This window comes from Haematobia irritans, chromosome 4 (genome assembly GCF_050003625.1).
Source record: "Haematobia irritans isolate KBUSLIRL chromosome 4, ASM5000362v1, whole genome shotgun sequence".
Lineage (NCBI taxonomy): Eukaryota > Metazoa > Arthropoda > Insecta > Diptera > Muscidae > Haematobia > Haematobia irritans.
In genome coordinates this window covers 67,860,933-67,882,115 of record NC_134400.1, presented here as the reverse complement: position 1 = coordinate 67,882,115, position 21,183 = coordinate 67,860,933, and the positions used below count along the sequence as shown (strand labels likewise).

Below are 21,183 nucleotides of genomic sequence, written 5' to 3'. Positions count from 1 at the left end.
AGGTTCAGCGGTTAAAACTAGAAGTGCCCATATGTAATAGGTACTTTTAGTTAATGTGGTATTACAATGGACTGAATAGTCTAAGTGAGCCTGAAATTTAATCGGGCTGCCACTTTAACCTAACCTTTTCTGTTTATATTTATCACACATTGTTCTAGCTCAGAGCTGAATGTGCTGATGCTTTGTTTGGGGGGTCGGTATACTGGTATTAATGTTACATTGTTATTGTTGGATGTTTTAATTTGTATTTTTAAAGCTTCGAAAGATATAGTGTTCATTATTGTTGTTTCATAAATGATGTTCTCACGTATGAATACAGCTATGCCTCCTCCTCCTCTCCCTGTTCTGTTTAGAAATGTGTGATTGAAGCCTTCGATGTTGTAGTGTTTCTTCGTCGTTTTGGATATTAGTTTCGCTGAGTATTATTAGATGTATTTTGTTTTTTGTTTATTTGAGTTAGAAAAGTTAAAAAGTTTTTTTTTTTAAGAGACCTGATATTCATATGAATTAGAGTAGTTGTTTAATGTCGAACGACATTAAACCAAAAATAAATCATTTTATTTTCTCATTTCATTTTTTATCTCATATTGTAAATTTTTCATTTCATTATTTTAAATTTTTGTTGCCTAGTGTAAATTCCATTTTTTTATCCATTTACATTCGTCAACATCTCTTCAAATTATTCATTTCAATTTATGGTTGATGTTTGTTTTTATTTTCATCCTTATTAGAATAACTGTTATAAACAACAACAAAAATAACAACACTCAACGTCATCTACAGCCAGTGTAGAGTGAGTGTTGCAATTGTTGTTGTTGCAAAAGAAAAAGAAAAGGAAAGCAAGAAGTCAGTTGGTCGTTGACTTTCGTTAAATTCGGCACGGGTAACATTACAACATCCAAGCAGAAAAAAGATAGAGATCAAACATTATCATATTAAATCAAAGTGTAACAAATCAAAGTCAAAACAGATAATATTAAAACGTGAATTGTGAACTTATTTTATAGAAAATAAAACATATTAAAAACTCAAAATCAAACAAACAAGTGTTTTAAATCAAAGATAAAAAGGCAAAGTGTGGTAAAATCGGACGGACATAATGACATTTCTAAAGGGTGATACGGTCAAAATTTGGTTAAGGGAAAACGCGTGTAAATCGGTGAAATCGTTTATTTAAAAAATCAAATTAAATTTCTTTTTCAAGTTCAATTAGTATAAAATTCAGGAAAAATATTCAGTTAGGCTTTCGCTTTTCCAAATCCGAATTGGCGGGCCTCACGCTTGACACCTGCCATCAGATTTTGTACAGCCACCTTGTCCACTTTCTTCGCCGCAGAAAGCCAGTTTGCCTTGAACTACTGCTCGTCCTTAGCAGTTTTTTTGGTCTTCTTTAGGTTCCGCTTGACAATAGCCCAGTATTTCTCAATTGGGCGGAGCTCTGGCGTGTTGGGAAGGTTCTTGTCCTTGGGAACCACCTGCACGTTGTTGGCGGCGTACCACTCCATGGCCTTTTTACCGTAATGGCAAGATGTCAAATCCGGCCAAAACTGTACGGAACAACCGTGTTTCTTCAGGAAAGGCAGCAGACGTTTATTCAAACACTCTTTCACGTAAATTTCTTGGTTGACGGTCCCGGAAGCTATGGAAATGCTGCTTTTCAAGCCACAGGTACAGATGGCTTGCCAAACCAGATATTTCTTTGCGAACTTTGACAGTTTTATGTGCTTGAAAATATCTGCTACCTTTCCCCTTCCTTTTGCCGTATAAAACTCCTGTCCCGGAAGCTGCTTGTAGTCGGCTTTGACGTAGGTTTCGTCGTCCATTACCACGCAGTCAAACTTCGTCAGCATCGTCGTGTACAGCCTCCGGGATCGCACTTTGGCCGTCGTATTTTGTTTATCATCGCGATTTGGAGTCACTACCTTCTTGTAAGTCGATAGTCCGGCTCGATGCACGGTTGTAGACGATACACCCAACTTATTTGCGGCATCTCGGAGAGAGAGGTTAGGGGTTCGCTTGAAACTACCGGCAACTCTCTTTGTCGTCTCAGCGGCTTCCGGTTTTCGATTTCCCCCCGATCCAGACTTCCTGGCTGTCGTAACGGTTGATTTGGCAACTTTTAGCGATTTTGCCAGCTTTGCGTGCGAGTAGCTCGGACTTTCGCGATGCGCGAGCAAAATTTTGATACGCTGCTCATCTTGCTTGGGCGGCATTTTGACAACTGAAGAGTGAATTCCAAAATCAAAATAGGAGCAACATTCTACACACACACCTTCAAAATGAGGGGTGTTCAGGTTTTTTAAATGCAAAATTGAAAGAAATACGTCAAGTTTATATTGTCCAAATTTTGACCGTATCACCCTTTAGAGGTCAAAGTCGACCTCAAATATACAGTGAAAAATTGGAAGGTCTATATCGACCTAAGAATTCACCCCCATCAAAACCCCATATAAATTTAGTGGGAATTTACGCCCCCACTAAACATTTGGTCAGCTTCGAACCGAATAGTGTGTTTTTAATAATAAATCGGTTTTATTAAAAACGCTCAGTGACTTCTGAACAGTGACCTACGGATAAAATAATCATATATATTTTGTGTAAAAAGTATTTTCGAATCCTAATCGATAACTATAATTATTTTAACCAACAAAATCAAGTGACTTGTGCAAAAATGAATACTTGAATTTTAATTTTTTCTCGCTACAAAACGCAAAATGACCTAAGTGACATTTGGAAAAACAAAAACATTTATTCATGATTTTTGGAAAATTTCGAATAAAAAAAATAACTTAAAATTTTCCTATTTCCATTTTTTGTGTGATGTGCAGTGACATTCATATGTAAAACAAAAAATTGGACCATAACAATTTCCAAAATTTCAAAAATTCGTGAAGTTATGCGGCACTAAGCGTCTCTTTTTTAAAAACTGTACTCCTAACGGTAAATCATTTTCAAGGCCAGCATCGGCAAAAATATATTCAGTGCAAAATTGTGGACATTTTTAAAACAACAATATCGTGTAAAAATATTGAGACATACAAAATCATCGTGCATCAACGATCGAATACCAGTGACGTCATCATCGACATCAAAGCATCAATAACGAAATCTATATCACGCAAGTAGAAAAAAAAACAAAGCAAGCGGTAAGTACACAACCAATAGTACACAAAACATCTAGAGAAATTTATGTGATGTGAATACAAGTGACATTCTCTCCTTGCTACATCAAACTTGGCTCTCCTTATTTCTGGTGTATCTTCAATGAGAGTTGCCAGATTTGACATTTTTTGACTGCTTGCGGGGAAATTTTTTCGGCCTCAATTTCGAATTATTTTGAACAATTTACAAATAAAAATGGACGTCGTACAAAAATTTCATAATTTATGTGATGATTTAATTGATCTTGTAGAAAATCATTCGGAAGACTTATGGTTGCAACTAGAGGTGTGCGCGTAACTAAAATTTCACTCACATTCACGAAGCAAAATGTTTATTCACGCACCCTCACGCACGGTACGTGTGGTAGCCAATCCCACTCACGCACATTCACGAAATGAAAACCACTACTCACGCACGCTCACACACGAACTACTTTTAAAGACGCACACTCACGCACGATTCACGACAATTCACGTGATTCATGACAAATTCACGAGACTCACGACATTTTCCAAGCGGAAATCAGCAAAGGTAACAAAATTCAAAAATAGAATATAGTTCGAGAGCTAAATTAATTTCAATTTACATACGAGTATGGATTAAATATTGATTTTTTTCGTGAGCGTGATTTTGCAGACATTTTATTCACGCACACTCACGAACCCATTTTATTTCTCACGCACGCTCACGCACGACATATTCATTTTAGTCCCATTCACGCACATTCACGAGAGTTCCTTCAAATTTTGTTTACGACTCACGTGATTCACGCGTGAATCACGCGTGTCACGTAAATTTTGTGTCACGCGCACACCTCTAGTTGCAACTACAAGATGCGTACGACAAAAGTCAAGACCTTATTCAGCAGAATACAAAGTCAGTAAACCCAAAGCAACTCCGGATAAAATACTTTCAACAAATGTAAAATATTTTCGAAAAATATAAAATCAATAATACAAACTTCAAAAACTTCCCAGACTTCACACCATTTCAAGTCCAAAATGTCTCGCCTTTATCAAAATGAATTTTATTCATCGAAATTACATCCAAACCAAATCTAATGCACTGAAAATCGATTTATAGTGCAAACTAGACATCTAAAATCATCAGACCTCTTGGTTGACAATGCAATCCAATTAGTTCCTGGACCTCTTTATCGACCTAAAGAGGTCCAGGGCACATTTTCTCATGCAATTATACAGTCCATATCTAATTCATACACCAATAAAATAGAGTCCACACTACAACCAAAACAAATAATACCGTCCTACCACGACCTAAGACTTTGTCTATACAAAAATTCTCGCAGCAGAAACTCACGTCTTCAAATGTTAAATTCAATCGACATCGTGATGTCTTCGTGCATCACATCGTCAACTTTATGCGATGATAGCCGACCTTCGCCCATACATAATCCGCAAATTAGCCTAGTTCCAGATTCTAGTCACCAAAAACTAGAATCTAAACCGACCGATCGACGACCTACTCAAACATCACAGATTATCCAGGACATGAACTCAGACTTCCATCAAGCCGAGCAGAAGTTCATTCCTCAATCGCAAACCTAGTTCCAGATAAAATTGCAACACCGGCTTGTAATTTTATTCATTCAAAACATGAACTCAGCCCTCATAGCCGAGCAGAAGTTCATTCTACAGCAAATCTCGTTCAAGGCATTACAAATCCTATTTGTACTTTTATTCGTTCACGCAATGAACTCAGTTCTCCATATAGCCGATCAGAAGTTCATTCCTTCACCTACTACCTATTACAATATAAAATTACAAACCCGACTTGTAATTTTATTCACTTCAACAATGAACATAGACCTCCATCAAGTCGAGCAGACTTGAGCCTAATGCAAGCTGCAATTGCATCATCGACCTTTCTTATTTCATCATACACATTTTCATCTTTAAACGAGTACTTCGACCTTTATAACAGAATCGAAAACTTACCTTGTGGTTCCAGTCAGCCAATCGACCTATTCATTGGACATGACTTTGCAGAACAATTTCCAGACCTTAAAGCCTCGATGCGTCCATATACGCTTCCTTCGCCACAAAAAACAGTTCAAGACTTGATTGTGGGAGAACCGATGCAATCAAACTTTTTGGTATTTAGCACGTCGTCAGCGTCTCTTTTGACAAAAAATACAGCCATGACCTTGACTGTGGGGAGACATCACGTCCGGCTAAAGCGATATCTAATGCGTATCAGTTAGATATAAACTTCGCCCATTTTTTGGGGGCGGAGGCGACCTCAAAACACCTTATGAGGTCAAATATATACAACAACCACAGCGGAATTAAATTAATTATCCCATCGCATCGAATTTTGTCTACAATTTCATATACGAAGTATTCTAACTTATTGTCATTCACCAAATTGAGAAAAATAGTCAACATTTGTATTGACATTGACCTAAATAATTCATAACCGGATCTTCAATTATACAGAACAATCTCTCAAGCGGATATAAATGACTTCCTAAAGAACTACTTACCTCTCATCAGCCTCAGAAGATGTATTTCAAGTCGCCCATCGACTTCAATTCAAAAATTTATGTACACCAGAATATTAATAATCTACAGAAAATTTGCCTCCAGCGCCAAAGTCAAAATTTCCAACATCGAAACTCAGGACTTCATAATCTGGCTCGAACCAGCAATTTTCAAATAATTTTCAAAAATCGATCTAACGGAACTTGGACGCAAATCCAAATCACCTGCATACAAATCCGCATTTCGTGCAAAAGGACATGTACATGTGAGGTGGCATGATCCTCCCTGGAATATCAAAAGACATTCATCTTTTCATCAAAAGCTCATTTTCCAAGAACAACTTCAAGTACAAATGACCAGCATCACCTTTGCAAAAGAGAACTGCGAATCTAACACATTTTTTGTTTTTTTTTTTTTTTGATTTTCGGCAATCAATATTGACTTTTCGTATCTTTCGCTATCAGACCTCTCTACTTGCAATTTCAACGATGAATCATTTGGAGAAATATCGACTTCTTATAGAGATATGCCAACAGCGAACCAGAGAAAAAATTCACTACCAATATCGACTTTAAACTCATCGACATCCAACATCAACATGTTTTACACTACGGCACATGAACCTGACACCTGGAGTTCACCACGGAGAGGCCGACATGTTTAATGTCGAACGACATTAAACCAAAAATAAATCATTTTATTTTCTCATTTCATTTTTTATCTCATATTGTAAATTTTTCATTTCATTAATTATTTTAAATTTTTGTTGCCTAGTGTAAATTCCATTTTTTTATCCATTTACATTTGTCAACATTTCTTCAAATTATTCATTTCAATTTATGGTTGACGTTTGTTTTTATTTTCATCCTTATTAGAATAACTGTTAATTTTCAAGATGAAATTCAATACCAATAAAAAAATTTACAAAAACTGAAGTTTCAAGGTTATCAAAACCCTCAAACCAAACAAAGCACTTGGTTATGACCTGAGTACTCCCACAGTCCTGAAGCAATATACTTGTTAAGGTTTATTTATAATGCATGCTTAACCCATTGCTACGTACCTCTACAATGGAAAGGCCAAGTTTCTGGAAATATTATTTCTAAATAGGCAAATGTCAGTTATTGACAATAAAAACAAGTATATACGGCCGTAAGTTCGGCCAGGCCGAAGCTTATGTACCCTCCATCATGTATTGCGTAGAAACTTATTCTAAACACTGCCATCCACAATCGAATTACTTAAGTTGCGGTAACGCTTGCCGATGGCAAGGTATCTTAAAACCTCCTAACACCATCTTCTAAATTGTATGTAAGTCCATACGTGGTATATATTAAATCAAAAAAGATCGATCCAATACGTATATAATTCAGTTTGAAAAGTAGACATACAATTTTGACTAAATTTTCTACAGAAATAAAATTTTAACAAAATTTTCTATAGAAATAAAATTTGTACAAAATTTTCTATAGAAATAAAAATTTTGAAAAAATTTTCTATAGAAATAAAATTTTGACAAAAATTTCTACAGAAATAAAATTTTAACAAAATTTTCTATAGAAATAAACTTTTGACAAAATTTTCTATAGAAATAAACTTTTGACAAAATTTTCTATAGAAATAAAATCTTGGTAGTTTTTTTTTGGCTCGAGTGGCAACCATGATTATGAACCGAATAAAATTTGAACAAAATTTTCTATAGAAATAAAATTTTGACAAAATTTTCTATAGAAATAAAATTTTGACAAATTTTTCTATAGAAATAAAATTTTGACAATGATGACAATTTTATTATGAACCGAATAACTTTTTAACCAAATTTTCTCTAGACATAAAATTTTGACAAAATTTTCTATAGAAATAAAATTTTGACAAAATTTTCTATAGAAATAAAATTTTGGTAGATTATTTTTGGCTCTAGTGGCTACCATTATTATGAACAGATATGGACCAATTTTTGAGTGATTGGACCAATTTTGGTATGGTTGTTAGCGACCATATACTAACACCACGTTCCTAATTTGAACCGGATCGGATGAATTTTGCTCCTCCAAGAGGCTCCGGAGGTCAAATCTGGAGAACGTTTTATATGGGGGCTATATATAATTATGGATCGGTATGGACCAATTCTTGCACGGTTGTTAAAAATCATATACTAACACCATGTTCCAAATTACAACCGGATTGGATGAAATTTGCATCTCTTGGAGACTTCGCAAGCCAAATCTGGGGATCGGTTTATATGGGGGCTATATATAATTATGAACCGATATGGACCAATTTTTGCATGGCTAGGTTAGAGACCATATAACAATACCATGTACCAAATTTCAGCCGGATCGGATGCAATTTGCTTCTCTTTGAGGCTTCGCAAGCCAAATCTGGAGATCGGTTTATATGGGGTCTATATATAATTATGGACCGATGTGGACCAATTTTTGCATGGCTGTTAGAGAGTATATACCAACATCATGTACCAAATTTCAGCCGGATCGGATGCAATTTGCTTCTCTTTGAGGCTCCGCAAGCCAAATCTGGGCATCGGTTTATATGGGGGCTATATATAATTATGGACCGATGTGGACCAATTTTTGCACGATTATTAGAGACCATATACCAACACCATGTACCAAATTTCTGCCGGATCGGATGAAATATGCTTCTCTTAGAGGCTCCACAAGCCAAATCTGGGGATCGGTTTATATGGGGGCTATATATAATTAAGGACCGATATGGACCAATTTTTGCATGGTTGTTAGAGACCATATACCAACATCATGTACCAAATTTCAGCCGGATCGGATGAAATTTGCTTCTCTTTGAGGCTCCGCAAGCCAAATCTGTGGATCGGTTTATATGGGGGCTATATGGTTATGTTATGGTTATGTTAGGTGGCAGCCCGATGTATCAGGCTCACTTAGACTATTCAGTCCATTGTGATACCACATTGGTGAACTTCTCTCTTATCACTGAGTGCTGCCCGATTCCATGTTAAGCTCAATGACAAGGGACCTCCTTTTTATAGCCGAGTCCGAACGGCGTTCCACATTGCAGTGAAACCACTTAGAGAAGTTTTGAAACCCTCAGAAATGTCACCAACATTACTGAGGTGGGATAAACCACCACTGAAAAACTTTTTGGTGTTCGGTCGAAGCAGGAATCGAACCCACGACCATGTGTATGCAAGTTGGGCAAGCTAACCATTGCACCACGGTGGCTCCCATGGGGGCTATATATAATTATGGACCGATGTGGACGAATTTTGGCATGGTTGTTAGAGACCATATACCAACACCATGTACCAAATTTCAGCCGGATCGGATGAAACATGCTTCTCTTTTAGGCTACGCAAGCCAAATCTGGGGATCGGTTTATATGGGGGCTATATATAATTATGGACCGATGTGAACCAATTTTTGCATCGTTGTTAGAGACCATAAACCAACACCATATACCAAATTTCAGCCGGATCGGATGAAATATGCTTCTGTTAGAGGCTCCACAAGTCAATTCTGAGGGTCCCTTTATATGGGGGCTATACGTAAAAGTGAACCGATATGGCCCATTTTCAATACCATCCGACCTACATCAATAGCAACTACACACAGAAAATTATCACCAAAATTTTTTCAATTAAACACTTAATTGAATTTGGAAACGGATTCAATTAATATGTTAATTGATTCAATTAATTATTTAATCAAATCCGAATAAAAACCAATTTAAAAAATGATTAATATTTGTTACGTTTCCAATTAAAATATTAATTGATTCAATCAATCTGTTAATCAATTCGGAAATAATTTTCAATTACAAACGTGATTGAAATTTTTTCCGTTTCCAATTACACAAGTGATTGATACAATCACCTTTGTGATTGAAACTGAATAATTTTGAGCAGTGGAAAGAGCGAAAAGAGAACAATAGAATGGGTATTTATTCAACAATGTATGATGGAGAGATCAGTCTGTGGAAATAACTCGTAACGAACGGTTGGGTTTTTGTTTTTCGCGTAAATTGAAAAACATGATTGGCGATATTCTGTCTGCTGCATTCAAAATGTGTGCATAAATATTTTGAATGCAACAACAAATCATAGCAAAGGGTTGAAATAAATAAAGTGTGCAACAACAAACGGCCACGTGGTAAAGGTTTGGAAAAAATATATGACAGAACGCATTTGAAATTATCTGTGTTTGTGTTTTGTGGTATTGTAAAAATGGAAAATAATCTACGTTTATTAAAGGTAAGAAATTGTGAAATGTGAATACCGTTTTCCATTGAAGCCTGTTTACATTAAACGGACTAAAATAATATACTTTTTATTCATTTCTTTTAGTGACCAATTTTATTTCGTGAAATTGGCCAATCAATCCCATCAACTCCATCATTTTATCAAATATATAATAATATGTTTGCAATAAAAAAGTGGGTACCGTATTGATCTTTTAAAATTATAGATTTTTTTCACTCCTAGTTTTCTTAAAACCAAGAGCGGTATGGGTTTGTTGGAAGATTCACCTTGAAGTTGCGAAGTAGCGTTGGCATTAAATTGCATTTTTGTTTTACCTGCCTTTTTCAGTTTGAACCCAAGTAGAGAGCAGTATATCTGGTATATAAACTAATGAGCTGAATTATGTAATGGTAAAAAAGTTCTTTCTTTTGGATTTAAAAATATGAAAAATATCAGAAAATAATTAAAATATGTATTTTCCATTTATATTTTTTCTATTTCCAGAATTTGCAAAGTATCATCAATATAATACCAAATATTACATTGCTTTCCCATTATTTTTGTCTTTGATTGGTTCAAATTTTAATAGACGATTTTAATGTGTGGAAATTTTGGAAAGGAATTGTTACTAAAATTAAATTACCGATATCCTTAATACACCTTTTTATGCTAAAAGATTACAACTTCAAAAGAAGATTATAAATCTGCAACCTGGAACTAAGAATTGAACTTGATATTCTATGCAGGTAATGTTTAACAAAATTATCTTTTAATTGAACAAAATTAAATTCGAATTATTCTGTTTACTTTCAGAAAAACTAATTTAGCTTACAGGCTGCTGATTTATTGGAAATCTAGGCGCATCTACATATTAGAAGGAACATGCTAACATGGTTATTATTATAAGGAAGATAATGATTTATATAATTTATTTTTTCACCCTATAGTTGTTATTGATAGTAGTTGTATTTGTAAGTTATGTTAGAACAAAACACGAATGACAAGAACCAAATTTATTTGTCTATTGCATAATTCAAAAAATAATAAAATATTAAATATGTTTTATAAGAAACACATATTTTCTTTTATTTCAAAAGAAACAAAACTAAACTAAATTTTTTGATCGAAATTTATAGCCAATTTCAATTAATTATTTAATTGAATGAATCAAATAGTTGATTGATTTTGTCGCGAAATTAATTAAAATTTTAATTGATTCAATTAAAACTGTGATTGAATTTTATGTTAAAAAATCAATCACGTTTTTAATTGATCCAATCACACAATTAATTGATTCCGTGACAAAAGTCAATTAAATTTTTAATTAAAAATCGTGTTGGTTTTCAATCAAAATGGGTGATTGATACTATCATTTTCGTGATTGAAGACATTTCAATTAAAAAAATGATTGAATCCGCGATTTTCGTGATTGAAATCAAAAAAAAATTTTTTGTGTGTACTTGTGCCAAGTTTCAAGTCGATAGCTTGTTTCGTTCGGAAGTTAGCGTGATTTCAACAGACGGACGGACGGACATGCTTAGATCGACTCAGAATTTCACCACGACCCAGAATATATATACTTTATGGGGTCTTAGAGCAATATTTCGATGTGTTACAAACGGAATGACAAAGTTAATATACCCCCATCCTATGATGGAGAGTATAAAAATCATACCGGATCACAAATTTTGGTTTTAGAAAAAAACACGATGCTATTGAACAAATTCATCGTCTCGTAGAAACAATATATACCACATTCGAAGCCAAAGAGTATTGTACTGCTGGAGATATCACAAGCTTTTGATAAAGTATGGCACACTGGAATACTGTTCAAAATTAAATTATTGCGTCGTATATCCAAGATAGACATTTTTATTTACACGAAGAGGGTGAATCAAGCGATATTAAAAGCATTCGTGCTGGAATTCCCCAAGGGATTCGTACCTTTTATTTACATGTGACCTTCCACAATCCGATGAAGCTGTAATAGGAACATTTGCTGACGATACTGCAGTAGTATCAGTAACAGAAATCCAAATGAAGCTAGTCAAAAATTACAAAGATGCTTGGACTCAATATCAGTATGGCTAAACGGTTGGAGAATAAAAGGGAATGAATCAAAAATCATATCCTGAAGATAAATTAAACCAAATTGAAATACCACAGATGAGGCTTTGTATCTCGGAAAGCAAAAGGAATCATTGATCCAATCCAAAAGGAAATCACTTGATATAGGTTAGTTAGGTGGCAGCCTTTTTATAACCGAGTCTTAACGGCGTTCCACATTGCAGTGAAACCACTTAGAGAAGCTTTGAAACACTCAGAAAGGGCACTGAGGTGGGATAATCCACCGCTGAAAAACTTTTTGGTGTTCGGTCGAAGCAGGACTCGTATCCACGACTTTGTGTATGCAAAGCGGACATGCTAACCATTGCACCACGGTAGCTCCTTGATATACAATTCAATAAACTAAAATAGTTAATCGCTACTAGGTCAAAACTGTATAGAAATAAAATTCTAATTTACAATTCGTCACAAAGCCGATATGGACATATGGGATTCAGTTGTGGGAAACTGTGTCGAATACTAATGTAAAATTGCTACAACAATTCCAATCACATGTCCTATGAACAATCACAAACGCGCCAACCTACTTTAGCAATAAACGTTTGCACGATGAGTTAAAGGGACCTTATACGGTCGGATAAACCCTGCCACACAACACGTTGCGGCGACAAATCCGCTAGTATAAGGTCCTGTTCGCGTGTTGGGGGGACGTATTGGCATAAAATCAAAACAACATCCCCTATATCATTAGATATAGGGGGATGTTCGCCAAACATTATCCAAAACAAATTGATTTTCACAATAAAAGCAGGCATTTCTGCAATGGAATATATATATATATATATATATATATATATATATATATATATATATATATATATATATATATATATATATATATATATATATATATATATATATATATATATATATATATATATATATATATATATATATATATATATATATATATATATATATATATATATATATATATATATATATATATATATATATATATATATATATATATATATATATATATATATATATATATATATATATATATATATATATATATATATATATATATATATATATATATATATATATATATATATATATATATATATATATATATATATATATATATATATATATATATATATATATATATATATATATATATATATATATATATATATATATATATATATATATATATATATATATATATATATATATATATATATATATTATATATATATATATATATATATATATATATATATATATATATATATATATATATATATATATATATATATATATATATATATATATATATATATATATATCCAAACAACTGAAGCTGGAGGAAGTGCCCCAAAGAAGGCAAAAACAATTCAATCGGCTGGTAAGGTTATGGCAACAGTCTTTTGGGACTTCAAAGGTATTTTATTGATTGACTATCTGCAAAAGGGTAAAACAATAAATTCAGAGTAATATTGCAATCTTTTGGATCAATTAAATGTACAAATTCGAGAAAAAGTCCTGGCTTACAACAAAAAAAAATTTTTTTTTTCATCAAGACAACGCACCAGCGCACAAGAGTGTTTTAGCAATGGCTAAAATCAACGGATTAAAGTACGACCACCCACCTTATTATCCTGATTTAGCTCCCAGTGACTTTTACTTGTTCTCAAATCTAAAAAAAATCCTTGCTGGTAAGCGCTTTACCTCAAATGAAGATACAATTACAGTTGTAAACCACTATTTTGAAGACCTTGAGGAAAACTATTTTAATCAAGGGATAGAATTGCTAGAAAATCGTTGGACTAAGTGTATTGAAGTTTCAGGAGATTATATTGATATATAAAAATATTTTTGAAAAACTAACTATTGTCTTTCATTGATAGGCCAAAAAGTTTCCGAACCGCCCTCGTAATGAAGCAATCGTGCTGAAATTTTGCACAAGCTCGTCTTTTGTCTGCAGGAAGGTTAAGTTCGAAGATGTATTGGTCCAGGTTTTGATATAGTCCCCATATAAACCGACCTCCCGATTTGGGGTCATGCGCTTATAGAAACAGTAGTTTTTATCAAATTTACCTGAAATTGGAATTCTAGAGGTATTTTGGGACCATAAAGAGGTGTGCTAAAAATGGTGAATATCGGTTCATCGAAGATCGGTCTATATGGGGGCTATACCAAAACATGGGCGATAGACACCATTTTCGACACACCTATTTGTGGACCTAAGATACCTCTAAATTTCCAATTTCAGACAAATCGGATAAAAACTACGGTTTCTAGAAGCCAAAGAAATAAACTCGGGAAATCGGTCTATATGGTGGCTATACCAAAATATGGACCGATACACACCATTTTCGACACACCTATTTGTGGCCCTAAGATACGAGTCCCTCTAGATTTCAAATTTCAGACAAATCGAATAAAAACTACGGCTTCTATAAGCCCAAGGAGTAAAATCGGGAAATCGGTCTATAAGGCTATACCAAAACATGGACCAATACACAGCATTTTCGACACACCTATTTGTGGTCCTAAAATACTTCTAGATTTCCAATTTTTATATCAAAACCTGGACCGGTATAGCCAATCTTCCAACTTGACCTGTGTGCAGACAAAAGAATCTGTGCCAAATTTCAAGACGATAGCCATAGAATAGGAATATATACACTTCATTCAACCTTCGAACGGAACGCACGTGTTTTTTTAATAGCGGATAAACTCATCGTAATAAGTACCTACTACGAATTTCAAGTGTGGTAAGGTATTAAGCCACCATGCAGCGAAATTTAAAGTAATCCACTGGGTTGCTAACTTCAGGGCCCAATGGACGGGTATCGACTGGAATTATAATTTTGGACAATGACCAAGAGTTAGGCCCAATTAGTCCACCTGTAGACGGGTCGACAGGTGGCGACACATTGACAAGTTGAACCTTTTCTAAGGGAACGACATCAAAAGGAGGTAATCCATCACGAAAGAGATTCAAGGAACGCTGAAATGCTTTGTTTATCCTAAAGAAATTAGGATCAGTCGGCCCAAGCACGTTGTCGGCTAAACAAAGCGATTCCTTAAAATGGGCTCAAGAAATTCTTGAAGCTGGAAAAAGGGAATGATCACCGGATGAGCTGCCATCCTCCAAAGAAATCAAAGATTGTTTGCCTCAGCTGCTAAAGACAGCCTTGTGATGGCTATCATTAATAAAGGAGCATTGGACGGTATGGTTCCAAAGTAAAAATAGGGGGAAATTGAGAATGCTTTGTCTGGCGTCTACACACAGGTGCTGGAAAGTTTCCCTGCCCAGATCCTCGACACCAAGAGGCTGGTATCAAGGACGATTTAAGCTAGTCGCATTTGAGGACCAGAGGTCTATAAAATGTTTTAAAGCCGCTCTGATACTAATTGGTGAGGTTTGGGAAGGAGCTGCTCTAGAGTTAGTCGAGAAGAAAGACATACCGGCTAGACCTAGAGCACATGCGTGGATACCTGCAAACCCTTCTGACCCTGAATCTATTTTAAATATACTGAAACAATGCAATCCAGATCTTCCAACAGCTGATTTTAAGGTTGGCCGTTTGGATGAAGTGGGTGGACCAAGATGGCATGCAGTGTTTATATTGAACACTCAGTCTTTGCCACATCTAGCAAAGTCCCAGGGCCGTGTATGTTATGGCTTTCATTATATCCAAATGAGGGTATATAAAAACGATCAGCTAAAGGAAATGGACAAGCCTCTGTCTGAATCAGAAATAATCGGATCCTCTTGCGAAGTCGAGGGTGATACCAAAGGTGCAGACATGGATAGACACCGTATGCGAGATGAGGTTTCTACAGCCTCAAAACTCACCAAAGTTGAACCTATAGTTATTGCGAGAGTCACCGAGATCTCCGAGAGGACATTCTTGATGACTCGATTGAAACGGCTGATGTGACGGCTGATGTGAAAATCTCGATGGTCCTACGGATCCTCCAATATTGGGTATCTTCGGTCTACATGGGACATGATAGGGAGATGCCTCCATGTGCCGTTAACACCTTAGTTGAAGAGTCATTGAAAACAAAGACAAAACTCATTATGGGATGCGATTCAAATGCACATCATAGTATATGGGGAAGTGCCCAGCGAAAAAAGCGTCGCCAAAAAAGTAATGAAAATACTTTTTTTGGATCCGGAAGTGGTGATAAATTGACGCAGAAGCGATGAATTTAACATGGGCTTGTCATAGGACGGAAGTCCTCCATTTCAACAGCCGTTGCACTGAATTTGCATCACTTCTTTAGGTGTGATCCGAATTCAATGTTTTGGATGTGAATTACAAAATTCTGTTATATTTTGTCAAATAAATAATAATAATAATTTTTTATAATTTTTAATGGATTCTAACGCTTGTCGGAAACGGTTGACCTCAAATATTTTCAAAAATTCACAATTTTTTCAGATTGGATTTAGCATTTTTTTTGAAAAAAATTTAAATTATTTGTGCCATTTTGTGAATTCTTACTCTGTTTTTAACCTATTTGAAACAAAAAAAAGTTAAAATTACCGATTAAAAGTATGAAAAAACCAAGTTATAAAGAATTGAATTAAAAGAACTTCCTGGGTAGTTAAAATAAATAACATCATTGGGAGTGCATCTTCTGGAAATGCTTTTAAAGTTGTGTCTTTGGAAGAACTTCCAAATTTTTTTGCTGGATGGTGACATTAATGCCAGAGGAGAGTCACCCCTAGAGTTTATTTTGCGTACTAATTTTGTAGTCTGCAATAAGGGAGATGCCCCATCCTTTGTCACTAAAAACAGGCAAGAGGTTTTGGACGTCACCTTGGCCTCGCAAGAACTGAATGAAATGATATCTGAGTGGCAGGTTTTAAGTGAACATAGCTTCTCAGATCATCGCTACATCAGTTTCAAATTAGATGTTCATACCACCAAGACCATATTTCCGCCAAATGTTAGGAAAGGAATTACAATAGGTATAGGGAATCGTTCAATATGATGATACCGGAAATACCAGAGACAAATATGAGCGCTGTTCAAGATATCGAACACGCAGTGGAGAGGATTACTAAGGCCTTCAACATCTCACTGAAAGCTACATGCCCTAGAGGGAAGCCAAGAGGGAAAAATCGACCACTATGATGGTCTACGGAGGTAAGTAATATGAGGAAATCCTGCAGGAAGCTCTTTAACAAAGCAAATTCCACCAGAGCTCCTGAGTATTGGGACGCTTACAAGAAGAATCTGAGAGAATACAAGCGAGAACTGAGAAAGGCTCAGCATAACTCCTGGAATGATTACTGCAGCAGTATTGAGAATACGTCCGAGGCTTCCAGACTACGGAAGGTACTAGCATCCACTAAATCCGCTCCAGGTTTCATTAAAACCGACAACGTCCAGTGAGGAGACGTTGGAGTTATTTTTGGACACACACTTTCCTGGAAATCAGACGGTTGAACCATGTTCTGGCGGTATAAAAGGGGCTCAGCGGTCATTTCTTATCGAGAAAATCGGAATATAGAATAAAATGGGCTTTAAATAGCTTTGGACCATTCAAATTTTAATACTTAAAGCGGGAAAAGGCTCTCAATCGAGTGCGAAGGATTTCCGACCAATCAGCTTATCTTACTTAAGACTCTTGAGATTCTTAGAACTAGCGTCGATTGAAGTTTGATCTCGAAACGACAGCATTACATGAACTAGTCAGCTTTATTGAAAGCTCACTATCTGTCAACGAATACACAATCGTGGCGTTCCTAGACTTCGAAGGGGCGTTCAAGAACATACATCCGAGCTCAATTTTAAATGGACTGACCAATCTGAATGTTGATCCAGGTATACTTAGGCTGTTAGACGAACTTCTAACGAAGAGACGTATTTCAGCCACACTAGGACAAGCAAACATACAAAGGTATGTGAACAGAGGCACACCCAAGGAGAAGTTCTATCAACTCTTCTTTGGAATGTTGCTATAAACAACCTTCTGGTTTCCCACAATCAGAGATATTATATAGAGAGCCCTCCGGATGACTGAGAAATAGGCGAAAGATAATGGTCTTGGGGTGTGCAAAATTCCTTGGCGTTATTTTGGACAGGAAGCTGAACTTTAAGCTTAATATTGAAGAAAGGGCGAGAAAAGCAACGGTAGCTTTGTGAAACAGGGTTGCTTGATGTCGCCGATACTATTTGCCTTATATGTAGATGATTTGCATGAATTTATTGGTGGTGGAACGAATTTGAATGGGCTAAATATACGAGTATTACTCTATGCTGATGATATCGTAATATTAGCAAATGAGAGGGATGTGATGCAGCAAATGATAAATAAATTAGAGAGATATTGCGAAAATTGGAATATGGAAGTAAATTTATTAAAATCAAAAATCATGGTATTCAGAAAAGGTGGAAGATTAGCAGCAAACGAAAAATGGTATTATAAAGGAAGTGAGGTTTCTATCACATCACAATATACTTACCTAGGCATGATTCTGACTCCACAACTAAGTTTCAAAACACATATACATGAACGTAATAATGCCGCCAAGAATAGTATGAATACTACCTGGACAAACTTTTTAAATAAAGAAAACATATCAACCAGCACTAAATTGAAGCTATTTCAGGCGGTAAGCAGAGCAATTCAAATGTACGGATCTGCAGTATGGGGCTTTTCAAATTTTGATGATGTAGATAAACTGTTATTGAATTTTTAAAGAAAATTTTAAGGTTACCTAGTTGCACGCCATCCTATTCTCTAATGCTGGAGTCGGGAGTCCAACACAATCATGTCAATGCTCTCCAATCGCATCTAAAATATATTTTCCGCGCCTTGTTTGAATATGGAACTGAACGATTACCACACAAATTAGCTAGACAAGTATTGGAATACCAAATTTTTTGGGCAAAGGAAATCAACACTCTGATGATTGAAAACAATTTAATACAAATGAGTACACATTCCACAGTTTCAGAATGGAACGAGAGTATCAATCTCCTTTTACATTCCCTTAACACAAGACACATCACAACTGCAATGGAAAAGGCTACACAATCTGAAAGATTTTACAAAAGTTTAAACCCCAGCATTGGATATACGTATCTTACAGATAATTTAACTCAAAGCGAGAAAATGTGGATATTTAAGGCGAGGACTGATACAATTGAGCTAAACAGTAGAACATTCCGAGTTGGTATCAATACAAATTGCTCCATGTGCAATATGAATGAAACTGAAAATATACAGCATTTTCTATGCCGATGTCCCGCATTAAGAGAATTCAGGCAAATGTTTTTTCATACTATCACATTTCAAGAAAACTTTCTTATTAACATTCTAAATGGGTTAGTCGTAAACTGGAAGAAACTAGCAATGTTCATTAAAATTTGTATAGAATACAGAGCACAACTATTAGCTGAATTTAACCTATGAAAAAAAATCTAAGCATTCCATAATTAATTTAAAGACTGACGACCTAAGGTCAACGTCACATTAATTTTTTTTTATTCTTATATTTAAACATTAAATACATATATTGTACAAAATATTTTGTTATAAAAAGATTTTATGAAATGTTGAATGTTGAAATAAAGAATACTACTACTACTACTACTACTCGTGCAAAAAGCCAATAGGAAAAGAGTGGGGACTAAAACCAAAAATTGTGCATTGGCTATACACGGCAGTGGTTAGACCTATAATGCTATATGGTGTTGTAGTCTGGTGGCCGGCACTTCACCAGCCGACAAGTTTAGACAAAGTTCAGCGTATGGCGTGCTTGTGTATCTCAGGCGCATTCAGCAAGACAAGAACAAATTCCCTTAATGTCATGCTGCATCTATTGCCTTTAAACATTTTGGCCAAACAGTCAGCTGCAACATCGACTGTGCGGTGGCGCGAGCTATCGCTGTGGTCGAAAAAAGTTACGGTCACAGTTCGGTCCTCAAAATAATGCCATATGTGCCTAACGTAGTGGATTATACTTTGGCGACACCACTTTTCGACAAAAAGTTTGAAACTCTAATTCCCAATAGTGAGGCGGGGAATAAACGATATATAGATTTCTACACTGATGGCTCCAAATTGGATGGACAAGTGGTTTTTGGAGTATATTCTAAAGATCTGTAACTTCGAATAGCGAAAAGATTGCCTAATCACTGTATTTAGTGTTTTTCAGGCTGAAATGTTTACAATAAGAGAGGTGGCGAATTAGCTGGGAAGTAATGTTCCAAAAAAAATGTTGGCATTAATATATACTCAGACAGTCAACCTGCACTAAAATCCGTGGACTCTCAATGAGATGGCTGAGAAGCACAATATTCACCTAATATGGGTGCCTGGTCATAGGAAGATACCTGGGAACTGCGAAGCGGATGAGTTGGCGAGGCTAGGGACTACCTTACATATTCCAGGGGAACTAGAATCTGTTGGTACGGCTACCTGCAAGCTCATACTGCGTGAGTAGGTTGTTATGATGACAAATGTTCGATGGGAGAATTACAAGGGTTGTAACGACACCAATCAAATATGGCCCCATTTAAACTTAAACCGCACACTAGATATGCTAGTGTTCTCGAGACGTCAGATATCACTCCTGATATCTGCTATAACAGGTCGCTGCCAGATAGGCAATTTTGCAAAAACTATTGGCGCGAAGTATAATGCCTATTGTATGAGCTGTCATGTTACGGAGGAAAAGGAATCAATTAAACACCTCTTGTGTGAGTGTCCTGCATTTTGTGTAAGGCGTAAGCAAATTTTAGGGGCATATAGCTTTGGATTACTGGCGGACTTGGAAAACGTTAACATAAGCAGTCTGCTAATGTTGTTGGAACCAACCAGATTATTCCAACAACAGAAGGAAATAATCGAGAAGGTTCAGCGGTTAAAACTAGAAGTGCCCATATGTAATAGGTACTTTTAGTTAATGTGGTATCACAATCGACTAAATAGTCTAAGTGAGCCTGAATCTTAATCGGGCCGCCACTTTAACCTAACCTATGGTGGTGGGTATAAAAATGTTATGAAGATAAAATTTGAACAATAAAAATAATAGGCACAAAAATTTCTCTTAACACATCCAAAAATTTGTGAAAAATAATCCAGATTGATAATATGTATATCAATTTAATAATTGTATGTATACATGTTTTAATTCAAATTAATTAAAAAATTGGTTTATAAACTACAAAA

General features: G+C 35.4%; 1 protein-coding gene across 3 annotated transcripts in view; it reads right to left on the bottom strand.

Moving 5' to 3' along the window:
• Positions 1-21,183, bottom strand: part of S1P (membrane-bound transcription factor site-1 protease) — a 198,836-nt gene that overhangs the window by 65,599 nt on the left and 112,054 nt on the right. The window lies entirely within an intron of this gene.